The sequence below is a fragment of the Strigops habroptila genome, chromosome 5, assembly GCF_004027225.2.
Source record: "Strigops habroptila isolate Jane chromosome 5, bStrHab1.2.pri, whole genome shotgun sequence".
NCBI lineage: Eukaryota > Metazoa > Chordata > Aves > Psittaciformes > Psittacidae > Strigops > Strigops habroptila.
The window spans coordinates 33258832-33284496 of record NC_044281.2 but is presented as its reverse complement, the minus strand read 5'-3'; the positions used below and the strand labels follow the sequence as shown (position 1 = coordinate 33284496).

Genomic DNA, 25665 nt, shown 5'->3' with positions numbered 1-25665 from the left:
GATAGATGGCCTTGGTCTGGTCCATCAAGAGCTATAAGGAACTCTTTCTCTTCTTTAATAGCATTTGGTGTATCAGCTGTTACTCTAAGCTCCTTGTGAGCCTATGCTCTGTGTGAAGAAATGAACTTTGCAGGCACACCACAGGAGGGCTATTTTCAAGATCTGTGTGATCTGTAAGTCAATCAAATAATTCTGTTGGTCTGACTTTCAATTTAGGAATGCTTAGACTTGCCAGTGCCAGGAATGAATCAGAAAGTAACAGAAATGGTGTTTGGAAGGGAACTGAGTGATGGAGAAGAAATAGACAGGCGAGGGAAAAAGCACAGTATTCTTATGCCATTCATACTTTTCAGTGGGTATTTCTTTCACATGTTTCCTTGATTCCTTTCCTGTTTCTTCTTCTGCTGTCCTTTTCTGCTTGTCCCCTGCTTAGGTTCAAGTACACAGTGCTAGAAAACATTGGTCCTGCTTTTCATCTCCAGAAATGTGTAGAAGTGACTAGAGTTTAAGAGACCTCATTTCTAGGCTGGAATTTGTGTGACTAAAATAGATTAGCAGTATGGAGACTTGGCCAAGAATATAATATTGGCTCTTGTGGTGTTAGAGAAAAGTTGGTATTAAAGTTCATGAATCTGGCTTAGCAGGGCCAAAAGGGAGGTCATCTGTGCTAAACGTGAGACTTTGCCTTATTGGTTGATTGGAATAGTTCTCGAGGTTTAATCTTCCAGTTTGTCTTCTCTGGTGCAGGCTAAAAAGCTTCCAAGTTGAGGTTGGACTAAGACCTGAAAAATACTCTGGTTCTCCACTATCCCTCTGAATGACCTTTCGCAAATCTGACCTCAGTGCATCTGTTCAGCAGATACAGTATGTCTCTCCCAGGAGTGAGAGAGGTAAGTCATTAATGTTTACAGCATCTGAGAGTTTCAGAGGAATGAGGAGCATGCAAACACCTCCAGAGATTGGCAAACTTCTAGAGCTGTAAATTGGAAATACCATCTTATTTAGTGTATGATAGCTGATAACTTGTGAACAGCTTTAAAAAAGCGTGGCTAAAGTCTGCTTAGTGTTCAAATAAAGCAATAGTAATATGAGCTGTGAGCCTGAATTAGACTGTGTCAAATGTCTGTCAGTAATGTTATCCGTGCTATGTATTTTTAGCAGGCTCTTCTGACGAACACCTGCATATCATCACCCTAACAAGCAACTCACCAGCTTGTTTTTCGTATCTTGTACTCTACGTTACATTGCCCCAAAACTACTGTAAAAATTGGCTCAGTGAAATGAGAGTCCAATCCATAAACTAAGTTGCTATACTGTGTTGGCAGGATGGGTAACGAGGACCTATTTCACCAGCACTGTGCACCTAACTGCGTGGCTGCGTAAAACCCTCTAGGGTCAGTCCTGCGCTACCCCTTCCTGTAGGATGGACAGCAAAGCATTTCAAAGTGTCTCCCTCTGTGCCCTCCCAGGGTGGCAGCGCAGCTACCTCAGGGGACAGGATAGCCAAAGACTGCCCAACAGTGCACAGAACTGAGTATTGGCGTGTCCTGCTTCACTGGAGTCTTGAGTTTCACTTTTATGGAGCTCCACTCCATCATCATGCAACCTCTAGTTGGATGATGATGACTGAGACATTGCAGGCATGGATAACAGGCAGAGGTTATGGTCAACAGTCAGAGGAAAGCAGCAAAAAGCTTTCTTAGATGTCCCCCTAGTAATGTCCTGTTCTCTACCAAACACAAAGCTTCCTCTAAGCCCTACTGTCCCAATTTTTATTTCTTACACTTTATCAGCTTGGTTGCAGGCAGGGTGAAGAGGGAACAGTTTGGACCTTTTTGAGTTCCTCAGACTTTCTAGTCAGAGATTCACTGAGGAAATGTGTAGCTAAAAGGTTCCTCTTGTACTTTTACTTAAACTTGAGGTTCCAAGAGGTACTGCTGCCTGCTGAGCACCATACTTAGAAAAGGATGGGAGAATTCTTCAGAGATGCAACCTTCAGGAGGTACCTTCCCATCCCCTGGGTCTCAGATAATGCACCTGGAAATCAAATGCATTGCATTTAAGAGGAGTGAAAACAGAGAAGCACATCTGGAAAAGGAAGCAGAATTTTCTGCCTGACCAATTTATAGAAATGATGTGTTTGTTATTTAACAGGAGAGGATTTTCACTTTAAGCTTTAGTGGAAAAATGCTTCAGCATACTATGCTAGGGAAAGGTGTAGATAATGAAGCTTTTTCAGCTTTTGCTGGCCACATCTGTGGTTTCTGTTATTTTCTGAGGTGTGGGTTCTCCACTGCAATATTCCCAAAAGGGAAGGAAGAAAAAAGCTTAGAGAATTAAAACATTTTGTAAGACTGGTAGTTTAGGCCTATTGTATGTATTTTTTAAAATGTGAGAAGGTAAGAGTGACAAAAAGGTTCAGAGATTTAAGTCTTACTTCAACCATCACACATTTTGGCTGTGATAGTGGCTACACAGTTATTTTTTTCAAGTCCTATAAACTTGGTTGGGTAATGGCTTCTTCAAAGGAAATCATGTTCCTCTAATTTGCTGAACTTCAAGTACACCAGCAAAACAGTGGACTAAGGCATACTCTCCTTGTGATTTCAAAAAATACCTGTTGCCAACACCACTTTTAAGAGCTTATTAAAGTACTAAGCTATTATGGATTAAAGCAATGTCCTGGCTTACATACAGGTTTAAAAGGGATGAAAAGCTTTTTAGTTAAATTTCAGCACAAAGGTGTGTTAATTATGACATACTTCAAGATTTTTGTTTAAGCCCGGGTTCAGTTATGCAGTATGCAAGGAATGGTGTTTTTTGAGGTTATGTGAGATGGAGATGATAGGAACTCCAAGGAGCTTTCAGATTTCAGTGCTTTCCAGTGGCAAATTAAATACAGAATCAATAAATTCTATACAATGCCAGTGAGAAGAATGAATTAATTTAAGCCATGCAACAGTACTGAAGAATTGTTAACTGATTAAGCAATTAGGAAAAAGCCTGGATGTTGCTGTGCATTGCTCAGCAAACAGTGTGTGAGAAAGAAAAAGACAAGCAACTAGCATATATGGGACAGAAAAAAGGACTGACTGCATGTCAGGACATGTGAGTGCTCTTACCTGATGCCATGTTTGGTCCTCAACAACCAGGGAGGTGCATTAGAAACCAGGGACTTAAACAGGAAAGGAACTCCAGAAGCTCTCATAATGAACCTGTTACTGAAATGGAGTTTTTCAAGAAGACAAGCTATAGCTAGGGAGAATTTTTTTCTGCCCTTCTCCTGCTTTTACTTTATTATAACCTGGTTTCTTGCCTGATTACCCTGAAGTACAGCACAGATGTAATTTGGGGCTGGCAATCGTCCTGGGAAGTTTAAGTGGCTGTATAGCTGTTAAATAGAGATGAAGGAGTCTGGAGAATGATGAGCACAGCTTCCCTGTTTGAGCTCTGGGCCAGGTTTTGGCCCAGCTCACACAGGGCTGGCCTGCAGTACTTGTCTGCTCCCCTGATTGCCATTACCTGCCTGGGACAGAGCCACCCTGGAAGGCATGAGGAGAGCTGGTGCATTGCCCCTGTTGAGCCAGGCTTGATCAGGAGGTGTTCACCTCCTCAGGTACACAGCAGTAGCAGAAAGATACAGAACTGCTTGTCTGGGCTAACACTTCTTGAGCTGCCTTAACCTTACTCCCGCTGGCAGTCTTTCTAAGCAGGTGATGCCCAGTACCTGCTTTCTGTTTTTCCTTCTTTCCATGCCACCCTCAAAGATGAAATAGGAAAGATGAGGTATTTAAGGGTCCTTATCCTTCCCAATTCTGGCATAGGCATGCTGGGAGGGAAAATCAAAATCCTTCTGGTGGAGGATCACATGAGATCTGGACAGCTGGCAGTTACCTGTGGTGGTCAGGAAGCTTTCCATGGTCTGGGGTTACAGGGTTAAAAAAAAATAAAAATAAACATTTGTATCTGGAAAAGCCTGTGACAAGCTCTCCAGCAAGAAGCTCTTGCTGCTTGCTAGAGCTTCTCCTCTGCTGACGGAAAGCTGTTTCAGGCATGTTGCTGGCTCCGGTAGCACAGCTCGGGGGTCCCTGTGGATCCTGGCCAAGGCAGCACCCTTTCAAGAGCCCAGTTTGGCCAGTGATTGCTTTGGACTTCAGCAATTGACAAGGTCATGACCTTGTTACAAAATGCCAGTCTCATGACTGTTCAAAGCATGGTTCACAAGATTATATATGGAACCAAAACCAGGTCTTTGGAGGTTTACCCTAAAGATGAGGACATAGTTAAAAACCACTGTCTGGCATGGTGACCATGGTGTAACATACTTGCCAGTAATGTGCTTCCCTGGTGTCATGCAGAAGTAATTAGCAAGGTTGGTCTTTTTTGTGTTAAATCTCCCTATGACACTCCTTTCCCTATCACTGTGCTGACAGTTACCTCTTGGTGCAGTGTTTTGGCTTTATTTTATAAGCTGTAGACAAAAACGAATTGCATGTCATATCACTGAGTAGGCAGAGCTTTCTGGTATTGTTCCACAGTGACAGGTTTCCCTGGGGTGTTCAGATTGCATGCTGCATCCTGACCTGGGGCAGGCCTGTGAATGCACACATACACTTCAGACTTCTGCTTGGCATTCATTATTTGACATGAATGTCTAACAAACAACTTTGCTGCTTTTTTGTGAGCCTGCAAAGCTTTTTCCTGAGATGGGAAAGAAAATGCAAGAGGAGAGGTTTGCCTTTGCCTTCACTCACTTGTGCCAGGGATGGCAATTTCAAGAGGAAAGGAGACACTTTTGCAGTATTGGCTGCCAGGGCCAGTAGTTATGTTGCACCAGAGCCCTGGATCAGGAGCTGAGGCTGATAAATGTGTTGCTCTGCTTGGTTGGTGACTCTCTCATAAGTCAAGACAGTCATCCAGGCAGTTTGTAGAGAGAGGTAAAGGCTAGGATAGCTGGATTAATACAAGCTGCAGGAATTCTTCTTCCTGGGCTTGAAAAGCAGCAGTGAAATCTGAGAACACCACAGACTGACAGCAATTGCTTGGAATTTACCTTGACCATAGTTTTGTGATACGTGAAAGCCTGCTGAATAAGGGCTAACTATTCTGTCTGCTCATAGTCAGCTATGCATTGAGGTGACTGTTCCTGTCATCTGATGGCAAAACCTGGCGCAGGTGTACCCTGTTGAGTCACCTTGTATGCCAGCCAGGTGTGTCCAAAACCTGAGTATAGCCAAGGTACAGCCCCTTTACCAGGGAAGGTAAAGCAGCATGCCTCCAAAGAGGCCTGGGCTGCAAATCACTGTGCAAAGCAGGGCACTGCTCAAAGGTGGCCTGTACCTGAGAGCTTGCCCAAACGGGAGCACTTCATGCATTTCAAGGAGAGCCTGCAGGAGTGGAGAGTTGCTCCCTGCCTGCCTGCTCAGTGACTGTCTTCAGTTGTAGACAGTACAGTTCATGGCAGGAAATCTTCATACATAATAACTACTGAAAAATTTCTCACTTAAAGATTTCGCTGTAGAAAGGGAGAAGAAGGGAAGATCAAGTTATAATGTGATTCGCACACATTCCCCCTTGAGTAGGAGGAGGAAAGAGCAGACAAATACCTCAGACTTTCACCGTTCCTCCCAGGTGACTAAGCAGCAATTTTATTTTTAACAAAAGCTAATGCTAGGAAAGTGAATAGAGCTGATGATACATCTGAGAGCGCTTGTGTCACTTCCTGCATTGTGAAAATCTGCTTAAGCTTTGAGAGAGGCATTGCATTGCGTTGTATTGATTTTTTCTACTTTGGGTTGAGTGTGCTTATTAGCTTTCTCCCCTGTGACAGATTAGGTCATATCTGCTGAAGGTCACTGATGGCTTTTCAGCATCTTTTTCATTACCGGAGGCTGGGGTTTCGGCTTCCCTGTCTGTGCTTGTTTTGGCCAGCAGAGGGTACTAAATGAAAGGGTAATACCGAAACACGTTTAGCTGCCAGGCTGAGCGCAACGTGGAGAAAAGCTGCACTTCTGATAACAAGGAGGCCTGTAACAGGAAAAAAATAAAAAAAAATAAAAAAGATTACCTTTCTATGCAAATTTGCTTTGTTTTACGATTAAAACATTTGAAATTAAAACTTGCCAGTGATGTAAATGACTGCTGGTTTTATTTAGTATTCATTAACAATGTATGTTGGCGTCTTCTGTAGAAATGAATAAATGCTAATAATTAGACTTTTAGTAAAAACAAAGCCATAAAAGCAGTCATAAGGAGATTTCATTGTTGGAAAAAAATTACTTTAGGGAATGTCTATCTAAAGCTAGTGCTTGAAAGCATCAATAAAAAATATTTATCCTCTAAGATTAACATGGAATTTTCACCCACTATTTTAACCCTCTTGCCACTTCGCTTTCTCTTATGTCACATCCTTCTCTCATTGCCAGATGTTGTCTGTCCTGCACTGGGAAGGGTGTTGGTCTCTCTTACTCCACCTCTTTAGACAGGAAGTTTGCACAGGCTTGGGTAAAGATGACTTTGCATTTCCTAACTTCTTGCTGCTTATTCCTGCGAGCCCCAGGCACAGCCTCACTGTGTTAGCCACTATTTCAACATGTAGACACTCCAGAGGTCCCTGTCTGGGAGGATATGCAGACTAATGCTGCTGAACTCTTGGATCTGCAGAAGCTTTTGCTGCTTCCATTACATGGAGCATACCACACATTCGGGTCACTTGCTGGAGCAGGCTGCAGTCCTTGTCAGCTTCCTGTAGCAGGGGAATCTTCTGTTCTGCTGTCCCAGATCTGAGGATAGAAGTATTGGCCAGTTAATATGCAATTTATGAGGTTTGTGACAGCAGTTATGCACAGTGTTACTATTGGTGAACTTGTGTGGCTCATGAGTTGTTACCAGAGTCCATGGGCTGCCCCTGAGAAGGGCTTCTGTGTCACCGGTACTGTGTCCCTGCTGAGCACCTTGCTGTGCAGGGCTGTTGCAGCAAGCAGCTTGGATGGTGTCTGGAGAGTCATGACAGCGGGGGTTGAGCACAAGGCTGCAGGCAACAAATCTGCCCATTTTGGCTCATTTTGAGACCTCCCCATGGATCTTATTTTTTTTATCCTTCTGCAAAACAAGGTCAATACTTCGATATTTCACTGCAAAGCTGCGACCTGCATTCATATTTTCAAGAAAATATTTTATTGCTATTTTGTTAACTTCTCCAATCCAAACTCATGTTCTCATTTGGGAGCAACTACATATGGAAAAGTGAATTAACTGTTACCAGGAAAACAATAGGACTTTCAGAATATATTGATAGTAAAAAACAGGTTAGGAAGAAATAATGGTGGCATCTTTCAGAATAATATCTAAAACAATTTTACATTACATCTGGAAAATACTTTCTTCCATTTAGTGTTAGAATGGTATTTTGTAGGTATATTTCATATATAAATGTACTTATCCTTTTTTCTTCATGTTTTGTATATATAATTCTAATATGATTAGTAAAATTAATAATCAAGAATTTATCAAGAAATACAATTTAATATTGAAATCCAATGTGATTGAAAAGTAGAACTGAGGGTCAAAGCCCAGATGAACTGTGTAATTTCTTATATAACTTGCGATACCACCTCTCTATTGCATGTTATTTGACAAACAATACACTACCAGTAGTGTATAGAGTGTGTTAAACATGTATGCATCTGCAGAAATGTAGTATGCGGGGGGACCACAAGCATTGCATGCATTTGCTGAGCCTCAGATTTCTGCACCTTTCACCCTCTATGCTGCAACCAAATGTGAAAACTACAAACCTTAAGGAATTTGTTTCAGAAAGTGATGAAGGCGTGAAAAAGGTGTTATAATAGAAGCTGTAACCCAACCTTGACAAGGTGAACCGTGCATCTGCTATCTGGTAACATAAAATGTGAAAGAATGGTCTTTAGAAACCTACCTGTGATCTCCATCTGCTTGTTCAGTTTCTGGCTGCTTTCCCCTTTAGCTGTGATGTGACTGCTGTCTGTCCTTGCTGTTGGGAGTCCCTTTCCTCCCAGCTTGGCCTTGGGTCTCTTTTTCTCTATTTTTTTTTTCCCTCTAGTAATTCTCCTCATGCTGCTAAAGCTTCTCAGACTCATATCAAGCACACCCTCTTCATCCTTCTGGACCAGGTAGAGGCCTTCCAGATCCCTCCCTATGTTCTTCCTTCCAAAACCTGTCCTTTGCTTTCTGTGATGCTGTCGTTGTCTAGCCCTTTGTCTGCCCTTCAGCAATGTTTGCTGGAAGATATTTCTCTAATGGTCTGAGGAGCTTCTGCCAAGATCATAGGAGTTTTGATGCCATTTTCTTCCTCCTCCACAGCTTAGCTGTGGGAAACCTTGCCTACAAAGCCCCAGTTAGCCACTGTCTTTATACACACGCTTTAGCATCCTCATTCTGTTATCCCTCCCTCCAAATGAAAGCCTTAGCCAGTCTTGCTGGCACCATGTCAGTGTCCACCTTAGTACAGCATTTGAGCTTTTTCTTTCTGACTACTGCAGGCATCGCCACTGTCCTGCTGTGACTCCAGGCAATACCCACAGCTTGGATATCATCTAGACCTCTGTAAATGTCCTTATGTCCAAAAGGGGTCTATATCTCACAAGCTGACCTGGAATGAAAGCTATAAAGGATACAGTCCTTCCTTTCCATCCGCACTAAACCTCCTACTCAGACTGTAACCCTTTCACATCTCCTTTACTATAGTAAGCTGCTCTCTATCCTTAGCAAACCTTCCTATATTCTGATGGCCTGCCGAGGCAAGGACTTTGTTTTGGTTTAAGTCTGTTTTGAGTTTCCCATCTTTCACCACTATCTGTTCTAGCATATGAGATGTTATTGATCTGTCCTTCAACTGCTTTCACAGTCTAGTGCCTCTGACCCCTTTGCAGTGAGATGTCAAACCTTGCTTCTGACTGGCCCACAACAGCAACTTTCACCATCCCTTTGGCTTCAGAGGTCTCATTATGTTTTATTTCACTACAACAGATTTCTTAGATTCCTCTGGGCTTTCCATAACAAATATTAGTAAAACTTCCACTAAAAGTGTCCATGTGAATCTCTATCTGAATCTCTTCCAAACAGTCCTCTGTCTCAACAAAAAATGAAGTGGTTTAAGAGTTAGACAACACTGCTGGTGGTCTGAGATCACTGCCTGTCACAATGAGCAATGCTGTTTTGTACTTCTGTGTTTACCTCTGTCATGTCTTGTTTTGTTCTAGATATAAGCCTCTGGCAGACAGAATGGCTTAATGTTTTTGGCTGCATTGTACTTCCTCCTAACTGATAGCTAGAAAACACAAGAGTAATGGATAAATGAACCTGGCTACTATTTATAAAATGAGCATCTAAATGAGAACAAAGGAGCTTACCATATAAACCTCTATAGCCATAACTGCCTTTGCTTGTTTGCAGCACAACCTCCCTGGAGATAGTATATCAAGGTATGAACTGGGAAGATTATCTACATGGCCTTGCATCACTGCCTGGAATAGAACAGCTCTCTGTTTGAAAGGTGGGTGAACAAAGTGAACAGTAAAAATTGAGTGCTTGCTTTAGAAAACAGCACCATAATGCCACATTCTGGCTCTAATAACAGAGATGATTAGCTTGTGTATAAACCCACTTGCAGAGTGAGGCCTTGAGTCACTGAGTGTTTATCTATGTTTATTACTTAATTACTTGTATTAAGCTGTGACATGCCTCCTTAAGGACTTGTACTGTTTTCTAGAATAATTCTTGAATTTCCTAGTTTAGTTTGCCTGTTTCAGAGGCTTCTCTGGAGATCTCTATACAACTAAAATCTTTAAGTGCATATTAGGAGCTTCAATATTTTTTAAACCTGTTTTTAAACCTGTTTTCCCTCAGTTATTTGTGCTAAGTGTTCACTACTGCTCTTGAATGCTCAGCATGCTGAGTAGGTCAGATGGATTCTTCTAATTCCTAGATTTCTCAAAGCCTTACATAGCATTTAAGCTACGTGATTCTCTCTAAAATGAGTAACAGCTGTATGACTGCAATTCTGTGTAATGCCCTGAAAGTGTAACCATAGCTATCACTTACTACTTCAACAATATTTTTTCTGCCTTTTATTCTTGGGAGCAGATGTAGGCTAATTAAATTATAAACTGAGCTTGCAGTGTATGACTATTATCATTATTTATTCAGGATTAATAAGACCAGTGAAAATGACTCTTTTCTATCCTGCAACAGAAATTGTGTGTGTAACTGTACATCCAGGAAACAGCAACATAAAGCCATGCATACAGTCTGCCATAAATCTTAACAGCTGTGCTATTTATTCTCATGTGCAGTATAACACAGCTACACACAAAATAAAGGTTTATTGTAAAGCACTCTGAGGGCCATGGGGTATGCCTGGTATGTCAGCAAAGCTCAGCTCACAACACTAGAAGCTTTCATGTGCCATGAGCACAGGATGAGAAGGCAGTAATGGTATCTAGTCTAGTGCCACATAATCACAGACAGCTCTGTAATTGATACTGCTACTCCAATCTTGTTTTTTCAGTTTGGACTAGACTTTACAGTCTGCTGTCTTAAGAGGTGGAACTGAAACATGAAACAGTCCTGTCTTGCTCCCATTATAATCAAATCAAAACGATGGCAAAGACAGCAATTGGTGAGTTTTGCCTCAGTTGTGATTTCAGTTCCTGAGATAATGTGGAAAAAAAGCCAATGGAGCTGCTTAGTGTGGTGAGGTCCATAGAGCATCTATTCCATGCGCTGCAAAACATTTTTTAGTCTCTTAAAGTGCTTTGCACTGGTAATTAGAGATCATAACTGCAGTGCTCTAAGCAGGTGCTCATGCCTGCAGTAATGGAGAGACTGAGAGACTTTGCCCATTAAAACTGGTTTGAGAATACAAACCCATTTAGCCAGCTGTTAAGGACTCTAGTTACTTTAATTTCCCATCTGGACTGGATTTGAACCAGTGACATAAGGGTAAAAAGCTTGCTATCTTGTTACAAATCCTCTGAAACTTCTGTTTCACCAGCTCTCCTTACTGGTAAATCTTTCTCTTTGACAGCTACCTCTCACATCCTATCTGGATGGGGAGGTCTTACAGCTCTGACCTTAAATTTCATGTGGTTTTACAAATAAGTTACATTTGCAGACAATCAGTAATGTTCCTAAAAATGGCTGGCTGTCTTGAACATCCAGGGAGGAATTAGCCTAGAGGCATCTTTAACTGGGTAATTGCCCAATACTGTAAAGGTGGCTAAGAACGCCCTGCCCCCTCTCCCTCTTTTCATATTATTTGCATGTATTTGGGTAATATAATTAGCATAATGCACTAAGTAGCTGTTTATGTTAATTACAAGGCTGCATCTGGAAATACTTATAACATCTATTTTTTGCTATGATTTTTCAATTTGAAAAACACAATCAGTTTTTAAAGCAGTAGATAAATCATCATTTTTCAGCTCTGAGGAGATAATGTATGAATACCCCCTTGGGATTTTTCTATTAAAAGAAGCTTTCATAGGTCATACGTCAACTTTTGATTGCAAGGCATTATTAAATACTCTGAAATACCATTAATTCAACAGATAGTGCAAAGAAAGCCCCCCAAACCATATTTTCATTTTTTTCACATAAAATTCTTCATCTTGGAGTCTATCTTCTGTATAATTAGGGTAACGTATTCTATATTGAAGATGTGGTGTGAGGTGCACTGCAGACTCTGTCCTCTTAGAGTACTACTGAATACTCCTGTTCATACATGTAAAAACTTTCTATTACAGTGCATGCTGTTAAACAGCTCCCTTCATTAGGAAGAAATGGCAATTACTCCACAATAGCCACTTCTACATTTTACATGTATTCGTTTCTGTAAACCTCACTAGGAAACTCTCAAAAACAATTAATACAAATTTGGGGTTCCAATAAACTATTTTATTTTTATTTAACAAAAACTGGAAAGCAATTCATAAGAGACATGGGAGATAACAGTGTGAATTGTGTTTTGTCTGGTGCTTGGTATAACAAGGCTCTGCACTAGGGAAGGTTGTGCCCTCCGTGCTACTCTAGTACAAACTTGGGCATGGGAGGGAGCTTGCAATGCTTCCCTTATAGTGAGCTCCATTGCTGTAAAGCTGTTATGTTGGCCTTGTTGTGCTGAGGAACACTGGAATTGCTCATTTTGCCAAAGTCAGATGTTTCACAAATTGCAGAGGCAAGCCAGACCACTGTGGCACACAAAGTGGCTAATAGACTAGAAGTCTGCTACAGAGTGTGTGCGTAAGACTTGGATATGGATATGCTCTTAAAGCAACAAGAAAGTATAAATATGGGAAAGCCTTGGCTGCAACTATCTTGTTGAAGTATTCTTATGGCTGCTTAGGAAATGTGCTAAGTGTACAGTTAAATAACTGTGTGTATATATATATATTTTTTTAATGTAATACTCTGACAGTGTCCATACTGGGATAAATAAGGAGGTCAGATTCTCTTATTTCGGACCCCAGCAGACCTCAGAAACTATCAGAATGTACGCAGAAGGAAGCTATAGCAGGTCTCCTGGCAATTTAACTTGCTGTTTATGTGGTTAGAGGCATCTCAATTAGAAAACAATTGCTTTCCCCTGTTTTTACAGGGATTAAAGCCCATATACCCATGTTTAGCTGAGAGAAAAGAGCGAGCAGCTCCTATTTATGCTATGCAGCTGTTGAAATGAGCACATTGCTGGCTGGAGGCATCAGCACAGCTGCTTTAAGTAGCTTATTGAATCTGGAGCTTTACTGTTTACTGCTGTACTTTCATTCCTTCTCAAAACATAGGCAGAAAAATCATGTTTGTTCTCACAGAACAAATACCTGTTCCACTCTTTCTCTATGAAAAAAATTACTTCTGAAAAAGCAATGCAGGAAGTAAAATAATATGCATGTAGACTTATCCCCGTTCTCCAGAGCCCAAAAAAAGCAGCCACCATGTGTGCAGGGAAAGGTCAAGCCCTGTTCTCAGCCTTCAAGGTAGGGTATCAATACTCAGACATCATATAATTTTATACAGCACCCTGTACTGTACTAAATTTCTTCCCCAACATCACCAGAACCCCATCAGAAGAGCCCTAGGCTCTGAGGGCCCTCAGTAAGAGCCAGCACCAAGAGCAGACAGACTGAAATGGTGCTGCAGCTGAGGTCAGCCTTCACAGCACCCAGCAGTGCCCATTAGGAACAGGTAATTTCTTCCCCTGAGGGACAGTTAACTCCCTTGCTGTCAACTGCTTCATAATTTCTTTTAATGGCTCCCTCTTATTGATCTAGCAGTGGATAGAGGACTTGGAAATAGCAGAGAAACCATCCTATGGGGGAGGCATTCTGGGCCTGCAATTGAGGCACCAGGCATCTCTGAGCCTGTCTTTGGCAAGGCAGGGTGGGAGATATGGGAGGGAGGGTGGACATCAGAACATTGAACTACTGCTGTTCTTTACTTCTAAGTGCATAAAAGGAGTGGAGTAGATGCTGAGATGCCTCAAGCTGTTTCCAGTTTTTACTGGCTGTGCAGAAGCTGGATTATGACCAGGTTTGTAAAAACAGCTTCAAAGCACAAAGGTTTTATATGGCAACCTCTTTTTGTCGCTCCTTTCCCCATGTGGTGCCTAGAGAACTGGGATCTCTTATGCCGGTTTCCTACAGTCTTTGATACATGTACATAAAATGCTGTAACACTGGTAAGTGCCTCATAGGCATGTAAGTAAAGGGGAACAAAAGAAATTTCAATTCTATATAAAACTCAATAGAATAATCAAATCTCATGCTGCTGAGGCAATGTATAAATAAAAAATGTAGGCTGTCACTTGTACTTTACATTTATTTCAAAAAATGAAATTATTTAGTAGAGCATATCAGTTTGTTAAATTCTTTTATTATAAATATCTATGTACTATGGGAATTCAAATCAAAACAACTGGCTACCAAGGAGCCAGAAATAATGCAGTTCCTGTATCAACTTGTGAAAAAAGCTAGCTTTCATTTTAATTTTAGATATGGGCCTGGAAACATTAGAAGAATTAAACTGAATAGTATATAATGAGTAATTTTAATCACACTGTAACTTTATCTAAAATTAAGCAACAATTTAAATATTTGTTCAGAAAAGAACACCCCATTATTTTCTGAAATAGGGTTTCAACAATAGCAATACTTTAATGAAAGCCCTTATTGAGAATTGAAATTAATTACTCAACTGCATAAAAGGACTTACAATGAAATCAATACAGTAGAAAATTCATAATGTTAATTCAAATCTAAATTGACTATGGAAAAAAAACTTCAAAGGAACTACTCCAACAGGAATCTTCTGCTGACTTCAGGAAGCATGGGTAGGGCTTGTACTTACAGCAGAGCTGGAAGAAATGGCTGAAAAGTCAAGAAATAAAGGAGTACATCAGTGTGCATGTCTCAGTGAGTAGGTTTCCTGAAAGTAATGTGGGAATGAGGTCCAGATGCTGTTCTTCTTGTGCAGTGGCTGCGTGGACACCTCTATAAGCTTCCCAGCACAAGGGCTATGTAAGGCTGATGTGTTTGGCTCCATGGGGCTCCACAGCAGCTTCTAGCATAAGGAGGTGCTGTTACTCATCCAGGGCGGCAAGTCTGTACACCAGCAGGTAGAGCTCCTACAAATTACAGGCCTTAATAACGTCAGGATAGTGTCAGATTAACCAGGGACCTGCAAGCTGTTATCGGGGCTTGGCCTGACCCCAGGGCTTCCCCAGGTCCTGCTGGGCAGTTGTCCACACACCCACAGGGAGTCCCATGTGCCCATTGCATAAAGTGTCTACGAAGCGCAGCCCAGTTCTGCCCCTGCTGTTGCAGATGCAGTCTCTGTGTCAGGATGTGCCGATTATAAAACTGCTTTGTCACTCTAATGTTAGCAGTGTGCCAAGGATTTATACATCCTAGCATTCCTCTGCGTGTAAAGCCCATGACAGTGCGAGGTTATTGATGCATCTTATCTGTTACTTCAGGCAAAAATCCCTGTCACCGATGTGCTTGAAACTGGAATAGAATGAAATGACTCATCCAGAAATCTCCAAAACCTGACACAGCCCATCAGTACCCCAGCAAATACACACTAGAAAGAGCATTTCTTCAATAGCTCTGCAGCGTTCCCATGTTTGTAAGGCAGTCCATAAAAATGCCCTACATCAGCTCCTACTGTTTGTGATCCAGATGGATTAGACTGCACTGAAGATTTCCTGTGTGCAAGGAGAAAGGGCTTGGATGCAATGGAAAGCATTAATCTCACATTTCTAGGTACTGCCATGAATAGGCTTAAAAGCTGGGAAGCAGCAGAGCTGGGTTAGGTAGATGCATATACTAACAAGAGTCTGGTATTGGGTAGTTCAAAATAATAGCTACCTAAAATTAGGCAGTTTTTTTACTCACCTAATTAAAAATAGTTATGCCGTGCATTTAGTATTTCTGGGCCAGAACTTACATGATTTACTTCAGACTATTATACAGCTTGAGACAGTTATAAAAGGAAAAAAAGGGCTATTCTGAATAGAAAAGGCTCCTAAACTATAATTACAGCATCATCATTTAGATATAGCAATTTAGCTACAAATGTTATTGCAGTAACTCAAGAGCAGATGCTCAGCATACTCTGTTCAATGTGCTAGCTGCTGAAATTTGGGTTTCCTTTTATCCTGGAATCTTTTCTTCCCTTTTTTTTAGGCTGGATTTGCATTTTGGGGTATTTACATGCAACTCCTATAACTGTCACACATCTAGGCAGAATTAACCCTGAAATGTATTCACCATACTGCATATACAGGCTTAAACTAATCAATAGTGCTATGAAGAAATAGATTAGCTGCAGCATTTATCTGCTTTTTAGCCTAGGTTGAAGCAACAGCAATGCTCTGTGCTCCTTCAGCCCTCCAGAGTTGCACAGTGCCCTTGGGAAGTGCTCTTTGAGAGGCCGAGTACCTTCACAGGGTAACAGTATATTCAGTATACATCCAGCTCTTGGGCTTCTGGGCAGCAACTGCCCTCCTTGCTCTTCTTTAGATGGCCAGGAGGAAAATTCATTATCCACTCTGTGTTCTTCCTGAACATGGTACACCTCAGAAAGGACTCCCCCTGCCAGGAAGATGAAGAAAGTAATACACATAATATACTGAGGTGGGTATGGTTCAGCTTCTAGCATAAGAAGCCTGGTTCTGTGCTGGCTTGAAGCTGCCAGACTGATAAATGACTAAGACAAAAAAAATCAATGCCCCTTGCTGTTTGGGTGTGACATGAACATTCAGCATAGCTGGCCGGGTCCCTGGAGCATGGCTGTGTCCTTGCCTTTCCACAGCCTGCCTTGGGAGGACTCTCATTTGGGGCCAAAGAGGTTTTTAGATGTCACAGGATAAAGGTTTTGAAGACATTACTGTTATTGCTGTTCTGATTGGTTTTATTACTGTCATAATTAGAATGATGGCAGGAGCCAAAAGCCTGAGAAATTACCTCATTGATACAAGTTTATGTAGCTTCTCGAATTTTCATGCTACTTATAAAGCAAGCAAGAGTCAAGAGTGAAAAAGAGCTGGTTTATGAATCGGATCAGACAGGATTTGAGCTGAATGCATTCCAGCCGGCAGCCAGGAAAGTTGTCACAGACTGAATTGTGGGGGTGAGGAAATAAAATAGGTTTTATTAATTTTCCATCAAGGTCCTATAACTACTGTCCCTTGTATTAAACATAAGGAAAATTCTGTAGAGTTTGCAAGTTAAACTTGTATATCACTTGTGTGGTAAACATTTTACTGATGCAGAATTTGCTGGATGTCCTTATACAGATCCATTTCATTCTCACGAGCACATTAACATTTATTTTAGATACCTATCTATGGTGCTCAGATACCAGGAAAATTCCTCTTGGATCCCTCGGGATATAACTCCCTCATTTTGCAGTGTCATCCTGTGATGCATCATTCTGCTATATCGCTGCGGACAAATCAATTCCCTGGCCTGTTCAGTTGTTAACCTACGTGGCTCTGATACCAAGCTCTTCCTTAGCATGTAATGGACAATTTCTGCTCTTATAACAGAGCAAGAGGAGCTTTCTGCTGAGGAAAAGACCTAATGATGGTGAACAATGCAAAGGCAGCACTGCAAAGCTGGATGGTCAGACATTGCACATGGTATCAATCTTTCCACTAGCACGTATGTAAAATGTTGTTGTCCCATGAAAGTAAAAGGTACATCACATCAGAAATGAGACCAATGTGAGGCTGGCTGCTGCATCACCCACATTGACACCATGTAACCCCACTGTCACTTGACTAACGTGTACTAGGAGTATTCTAATAAGTAGTAGTGTTGTTTTAAATGCTTTCAATATCAGTGTGAGACAGTGAATCAGGTCTTTACACTAGGATAAGACAGATCAGGTCCTGGCCCAATATCTGCTAGAATATCACTTACTGTAATTTTTCCACTGCTTGTCATCTTTTCTCCTACACTTCTCTGCCTCTGAGGGTGGGAGAAGACTTGTACTCAGGCTATGTGCAAAGAAAAGGTCTGCTCATCAGAGGTTTGTTTACATGGGAGAGAGCTAGTTTTCATACCAGTTGAAAGTTTGGCCTTGTATAGTTAATCTGTGTTTTCACATGCATAAGCAAATGATACTGTAAATAATAGTTTAGACCTTCAGTAAATACTCATTGCTCTGGCCTAGAAAGAAAAGTTTGTGCTCTGTTTGCACTTAAATATGCAGCTATGTTAATTGAAAACTGTGAATACAAGGAGTCTTACTGGAATTTACTTTGTGGGAAATGTCAGGAATACTCCTGAAGCTGATGGGAGGAAAAGGCTTTTGCAGTACAAGTGTGCTTCTGGGTTTGCTTGCAAAATGTTTGTCTGTGCTTATATTAGAAATCATTGCTAACACTTGCAGCTCCATAGTATGCTAATAGTGCTTCCTTTTTACAATTGTATATCAAACTATCTGGAAATTAGTGGCAGAGGAACCGGGAGAGGATTTCTTACTTTTGCAGGAAGCTTTTCCTGATCTCATTTTTTATCTAAAGCTTTGGTTTTGTAAGGATTTTCAGCAAGTGTTCATAGACCTATTCTACTATGTTTTAGGTTTATAGACTCCTTTGAAAAATTGTAGCTCAGTGGCTACATTTTAGACAAAACATTAGAGTATCTCCTGTTACTGCTGTTCTAACACCACAAGGATGTACCCTGAAAGCTATTTCCATTCTGCTTTGGCAGCTTGAAACAATATATCATGCAAATCCCTACCTCAAGACTGAATTGTAATTGGCCTTCTGTTCCTGGTGCCAGAATATTTGTCAAAAGCAACTTGAAGCTTTTTCTCAAGAGTGACTAACTGAATTGGATTTAATCCATGCTGTATGGCATTGCTGTCAAGCATCCTGTTGACTGAAATGTGTTTAGTGATTATAGGCTTCAAGTCAGTAAAGGAATGCAAAGAATTTAGGTAAGTTAGTATATCTACATGTCTGTCAAGATGAAGCAGAAGTACAACACAAGTATAGGTGCGTTACTATTGATAAACAAGGGTAAACAATACGTGTAATAATTACTATAACAATTATGGTGAAATAACTTATTAGTATTTTTCCAAACTAAAATCTAGAGAGGAAACCACCCATTGCTGCTAAGAATTTATTTTAATTCTTGTTAATGAAAAAATATCCAAGACTTTACATATTTTGCTTAGTCCTAGGGAAAAAAGGGAAAAAAAAAAAAAAAGTAGAAGAAAATCTAGACATTCTAGAAAAATACTTAATCATATTTTCCTAATATTTTTTTCTATGATTGTAGCTATTGGTATGAAGCTGTATTGGGTTTGTGTGTCAAGGTTTTGGTCGTGAGGGTGCTACAGGGGTGGTTTCTGTGAGAAGCTGTTAGAAGCATCCCCCTTGTCCGATAGAGCCAATGCCAGATGGCTCCAAGGCAGACCAAGGCCAAGCCTGTCAGTGATGGTGGTAGCATCTCTGGAATGACAGGTTTCAGAAGCGGAAAACAGCTGCACAAAACCAACTTCAGCCAGAGAGGAGTGAGGATATGTGAGAGAAACAGCTCTGCAGACACCAAGGTCCGTGAGGAGGAGGGCAGGAGGTGCTCCAGGTGCCAGAGCAGAGATTCCCCTGCAGCCCATGATGCAGCTCATGGTAAAGCAGGCTGAGCCCCTGCAGCCCATGGAAGCTAATGGGGGAGCAGGTCACCTGCAGCCAGTGGAGGACCCCATGCTGGAGCAGGGGGATGCCTGGAGGAGGCTGTGACCCATGAGAAGTCTGTGCTGGAGCAGGCTCCTGGCAGGACCTGTGGAGAGAGGAATATACACTAGAGCACGTTTGCTGCAGGACTGATCATCCAGGAAGGGACCCACACTGGAGCAGTCTGTTCCAGAAGGACTGCATCCATGGAAGGGACCCGCACTGGAGCAGTCTGTTCCTGAAGGACTGCACCCAGTGGAAGGGACTCACGCTGAAGCAGTTCATGAAGAACTGCAGCCTGTGGGAAGGACTCATGATGCAGAAGTTTGTGGAGAACTGTGTCCCATGGGAACAACCTCACAGAGCAGGGGAATAGTGTGAAGAGTCCTGCCCCAAGGAGGAAGGAGCAGCAGGAAATACCTGTGATGAACTGACCACAACCCCCATTCCCTGTGTCCCTGTGCTGCTGTGGGGAGGAGGTAGAGAAAATCTTCAGTAAAATTGAGTTGGGAAGAAGGGAGAGGTAGGGGGAAGGTATTTAAGATTTGGTCTTATTCCTCATTACCCTGCTCTGATTTGATTGGTAATATTTTAAACTAATTTTCCCAAGTTGAGTCTGTTTTGCCTGTGGCAGTATCTGCTAAGTGATCTTGATGTCCTTATCTCAACCCAAAAGCCTTTTGTTATATTTTCTTTTCCCTGTCCAGCTGAGGAGGGGAGTGATGGAGCAGCTTTGGTGGGTACCTGGTGTCCAGCTGGGGCCAACACAGCACAGCAGCTTTTTTTTTTAATAGTATTGGTACCATGGTAATTAGCTTGAATTTGTTCTAATTATGATACCAAATAGTAAATATGAAAAAGATTTTGGCCCTACAGGAAGTGTTGATTTTATGTAGAAGTATGAGAAGTATAAATACATGGCTGTACAAGTACAAGGAGATTTCCATTATATGATTAACTGGGTATAGGTCAAATTTTATTTTAAATCATATGATAATTATTCTGTGAACATAAATGCACTTCCTTTATGTGCCATTAAGGCACACTTAATAGAACTGGTTTTTAATGTAGTTAAGCACAGATTCTCATTTTTAAAATCTCAGAGAAATCAAGAAAAGAAAAAGTAACATAAGATTCAAGTCCCAGGATAAGCTTGCTCTTCAGTTGCGTAAAAAGCAAACGGACATCACCACATCCTGGCCTGAAGTTGTATCATGGGATGTAATGTCATAATCAGATGTCACATCACACTTTTCCATTTAGCAGGCTCATCCTGTAGATGTGCACTGCCTCCAGGGGTCAGTCAGTCCAGATGGAATAAGGTTGTTCCGGATACCATCTTTTGTATCCTAATATAGCTGCTGTGGTCCTGATCCAAATTCCACAGACCCAGGTCCTGTCAGGAGTACTTTAGATAGCGTCTCCTGCTAACCCCCCAAAAACTGCTAAATGACCTTTAAAATCCTTTCTAGAGCAGTCTTCTGAGGAGCTGTAGATCTGTGCTCATGTTGCCTACGGAAGACTGCTTGTATTCTCTCATAAGGTCTCCACTCTTAATATAATGAAATACTTGCATTAATAGACTATTGCACCCATTTAATCCTGTCTTTGATCAATCAAAAACTTGCTAACAGAGCATGATATTTCAGGCCGAAAGCAGGCTAGTCTGTGATACCAGGCCATGAGGCTAGAACTGATCTTTTTGGCCATTCTGTCTACTTTATTGGTACTGCAGGTAACCGTGTGGCATAATCCTCCTCCTGAACTGATACAACTCCACAGATACACAGCATGTAATCTTGATTTTCTGTCCAAGCTGGCAGCTGACATCTATTCTTTGTGCTAATTCCAGACTAGAAAGAAAATAGTATAGTTGCCGTTAGAAAGCAACTTGTTATTTTGATAATTAATACTAATGGGACACTGATGTTCCTGGTGCCATTTGGCTTGAGGCCCCAGGAGACCCCCCGGGCCAGCTAAGAGCAGGTAGCTGGTCAATACTGATCTAACATCTCTCCCTATAGAAATTCATCCCTGGTGCATCCCTTCTGTGAGAATATGGTGCGGATTTCCAGTTGTTCTGCAACAGCTTTATGCCGATACAATCTCTGGGGTTTGTTGCTGCATCTGTATTTTATTGGCAGTAGAGAAATCCAGAAATAAGCCTTTAGTTCTTCATGCTCCAGAAGCAAATACCTGAATCTGGAAATTAAATTTGAGTTTCTTGCCAAAATTTAGCAAAATTGGTCAGAAAGTATCTTGCATATTGAACCAAATTTTCCCAAGCATTTCCTTTGGGAAACAATAGAGATATCTAGGACGAATTATGCTGGACATGAAAAGCTAGAAGCACCTCTTTTCACTTTTAAGCTGTGCATAAAGTAAGCACAAATATGTTTTAGCCAAAAGAATTTAACAATTTAATCAATCTTCCCTCTCAGCCACTGGTATAATTGCAGGCTGACTCAGAGCAGCCATGTTGACATCGAACCTTTCTGTCAGTATAACTAGCCTGTGTATCAAAGAACACCCTTGTGAGGAAAGAGAATATTCCCTCAAAGGTCTAGTGGGGCTGATCAAAGCAGATATTTTCTGCCACTGTTGATATGCACAACTAAGCAACATCTGTGCAGCTCTGCTGTAACTCATCCAGACACCTGGGATTTGTTGTGAGTTAATGGATAAAGATTAGTATTTGCCAGTCTAAATTTTCCCAGTCTGTGAATCCTTTTCCCAGTTCAGGTTGCTTCTCTGCTGAGCTATGGCTGCTGTACAGTTTAACATACTACTTCTAGGAAAAAATTTAAAAGTTTAAAAGTTTGAAGGATGCGAATGCTTCCTTTGCCATCCTTTAGGCAGGCAAAGGCAGGGCCATTGGCTTGGGTTGAAATAAAATGGCCACGGTCTCCATATTCCCTAAAACTCCACCATTGCTGGCTGCTGATAATGATGTAGTTCAAATTAATGGGGCAAGCAGAACTTCTCTGCACAGGGAGTCTGACTTCCCAAGTGAATTCAGCCTCTTGCATTGTAGTCAGTTCATGTATCAAATACAATTGTTTCTAGTAATTTTAAAACAATTTTATTAGTTACTAAGGCAATTAGTTAACACATTGCCTTACTAAAGTGTCAGTTGGGCATGAAAGCAAGAAGAAAAGCATGAAGAGAAAAAAATGTAAGGCAATAAAGTGTACTGAATGCGGACAATTATGGGGGGAAAATAGCAAATCTATTTTCCCCCAAACTGTAGACCTATAAAACTATTTTTAAATCTGATGCGATGTTAGTAACTGCTGTTTTTCTCTTTCCACTGCAAAACATCCCTGTCTATGGCAGAATGAGCTGGAATCAGTAGTTAAATCCTCTTTAAATAAGCAGCAGTTTCTAAATTTTTTTTGAGCTTAACACATGGCACGTGGGCCTTCCATGACTCTTCTGCCTGGAAGGCATCTTTGGTAGCATAAAATGAACTATTGCACCAGCATTTCAGGATCATCAACAGATCTGTGAGGGCTCCAAATATCGCTTTGTTATAGATGCCAGGATCACATCTGTTACGTGTTGGGGTGATGCTCAAATGCCTCTCATCTAAACCAGGTGTCAAAGTCAGCAGAATTCAATTTATAATGTATGAACTCCTACCAGACATTAAAATTTGGTGTTTAGATGGACCACATCTGTTTGGTGCCCTTTATCTCTGTCCTTCACAAAAGGCCATTTTCAGCTGAAGAACACTGTCCGTGCTTTCCGTATTTTGTGTTTAGCTCTGCAGGCTGTCAAAAGTTCTCATGCGAATGACCTTCCAAACTCTTCAGTAATAAAACTGTGCAGAAAATCACAGTGCAACCCAGAATAACTGCTCAATTTACATTGCAATACTTGGGGTGGCACTTGTGATTCCTAGCTTGTGTGCCATGGTGAATTCTTTTGATTCCGAGCAGTGAAATGGCTGAGTATATGCACAGCAAGGCAGATGGGATTGATCCATTAGAGTTCAGTAGGTTATCATTACTGTAGGAATAGGTAATGACATATATTCTAATTAGAAGAAATATTCAGTGCTTAGGGTGAATTAAAGGCTAGAGCTGATTTGACCTCAATCAGTACAAATGAGGATACAGTGCTTCATCATGTAGACAGCACCAATAGCATCAAGGTTCAAAAGCCATCTGTTCCTTCCAGCCTTTAAAAGAAATATGCTCAAGGGTGTTTCTAGGACTGCTGTGTTTCAAACTTTGGTCTTTTCATGCAAATGGGAGTGAGTTGTGCTTTTTGATGGCAATCACTTTAATTCTTATTTAAGTCATTGTAATGTTTGGGAAAATTGTAGCATGCTGGCAGAATTGGTGCCAAGAAGATGCCTACCTACTGTCCATGTTTGGCCTGAGAGTCGTAGATTGTAAATTAAAATATGAACTCCATCACCTGGTCAACCTTACTTCAGGGGCATCCATGGGTTTGCAAATCATAGTAAAAGAGCTAACAAGCAATTGGATTACTGGCTGTTGTTTTTACAGCTTCTAAGATTCTTACATAACTCAAATGAAATTAAAATGTAATTTATCTCACTGAATGAAACATTAATAATAAAAGATATCCAAGCATATTTCCCAGCACTATGATGGAATTCAGACTGCTATCTGGCAATTGCTACCTATGAGCTACATATTTTTGTATTAAAAACACTCAAATATAGTGGATTTATCTGAGTAGGACACAGCATTTTGTATATCTGCAAGCATGAGGCAGGAAACTTGGAACTGTCATAACTATGTTAGCTGGAAATTTTAGATAAGCATTATTTTATATTCACTTGCAAGTAAGAGAACTACCAGTTCATTCAGATGAATGCAGCAGTTTTCATTTTTCATGAAATGAAAAATGAAACATTTTGTGGGTGTGTTTCACCCACAACAATCAAACTAATTGATTGTTGTGGGTGATCTTGGACTTGAACAGGTATCAACATATTAGCTTCCCGTTTGATCTCATATTTCTGGTCAGTTTTGCAAGTCAAAGGACTAGAAAAGTGTGTTGAAGCCATTCAAAAAGAGATGCTTAGGCTCTGAAGCATAATTTCAAGGCAATGGAAAAGCAAATGGAGGCTTTTCGTATCAACTGCAGCAGATAGGGAAAGAGTGAGGGCACGTCTAAAAAAGCTAGATGAGTCAAAGAAAAGGTTCACAACAGACCTGAGAAAACAGGGTATTTGAAGTTTTACTCATTTCCGTATTTAGCCCCTTCATAGCTTTCAGGGCGTAGTTTACTATTGGCACTCTGGTTCTACTGATCTTTTAGCAAAGACTAAAGCAGTCTGGAGATTTTTGTGCCTAGCTGTGAGCTTGAGTCCCACAGGGTCCTGAAAAAGTGAAAGGCAGCATTTAAGTGTATTACAGTCTCGCAGTAGCTTTTGCAAGTCAAACTCTGAGTGTTTAACTTTTATTTAAATGTTCAATTACTAGTCAAGGTCTTAGACATAATCATAGCATTTGTGTTTAAAACATTTCATTTATGGATTAAGTCCTTCATTTCTAACGGAAGTTATTTCAGGATACATAAACAGAAGCCTGACTTAAACTTACTATAAATTACTTAATAAAGAAACCCTACTTTCATATATGCTGAAATATGTTATTTAGGAATTTAAATGCTAGTTTGGAGTATCAGTGAGCTAAAAAAAAAAAAAAAAAAAAAAAAAAATCAGTCCTGCACCTACTTAGGTCAAAAAATGATGTTAATTCAAGTAGTAAAACCATGATTTCACCTGAATAAATATAGAAGCCTAATTACTGTCTATCCTGACCCCTTTCCTCCTTCCTAATTAGTCTAGTTCTTGTCTTTTTTTTCAGAGTCTTGGCATGCCAAGTAACAGAACACAAATCCCTTGTGACAGACTTCAGGAACTTTATTCACAGCAGCATCCTCTTGCATAAACATGTCTTCCCCCGTGTGACTTGACCCACAGAGGAAGCGAGACACACCTAAGGAAAGCTGTGTTGGTGGAGGAGGTTTGACAGAACATGAGCATTGCACTGGGAAAGAGCTCCAGCAGTGTGCAATTCTTAGCCTCTTACAGGGGTTAAACTGTGTAACTTTTAACTGATAAAATCGTATCATCTTGCTTTCAGTATAGCTTTGGATTTCTGGGTATCATGTTTGCATTGCAATTGTGCAGTAAGGGCTTATGCAAAATAGAAGCACCGTATACCAAATAAAATTAAAACGTCTAGTTGTATCTCTACTGAAAAAAAAATCTAAAAAGAGGTAGTTATTATTATCCATATCCCATTTGTGCTGGAATGGGAAAAATAAATCAGATAAGGAAGACTTTGTTATAAAGCCTAAATGTGGAAGAGGATTTCTCTGTTACTGTGTCATATGGCTTACAAGAATATTAAATATTACTAATAAACTTACTAATATTACTAATAGAATATTAC

General features: G+C 40.8%; 1 long non-coding RNA gene across 1 annotated transcript; it reads left to right on the top strand.

The window, feature by feature from the left end:
* The first annotated feature begins 760 nt into the window (after window positions 1–760).
* On the top strand, window positions 761–25141 carry LOC115609018. The gene is made up of 3 exons (XR_003991711.1): window positions 761–890; window positions 9433–9532; window positions 25075–25141. It is a non-coding gene; the product is annotated as an uncharacterized LOC115609018 (long non-coding RNA).
* Window positions 25142–25665: the final 524 nt, after the last annotated feature.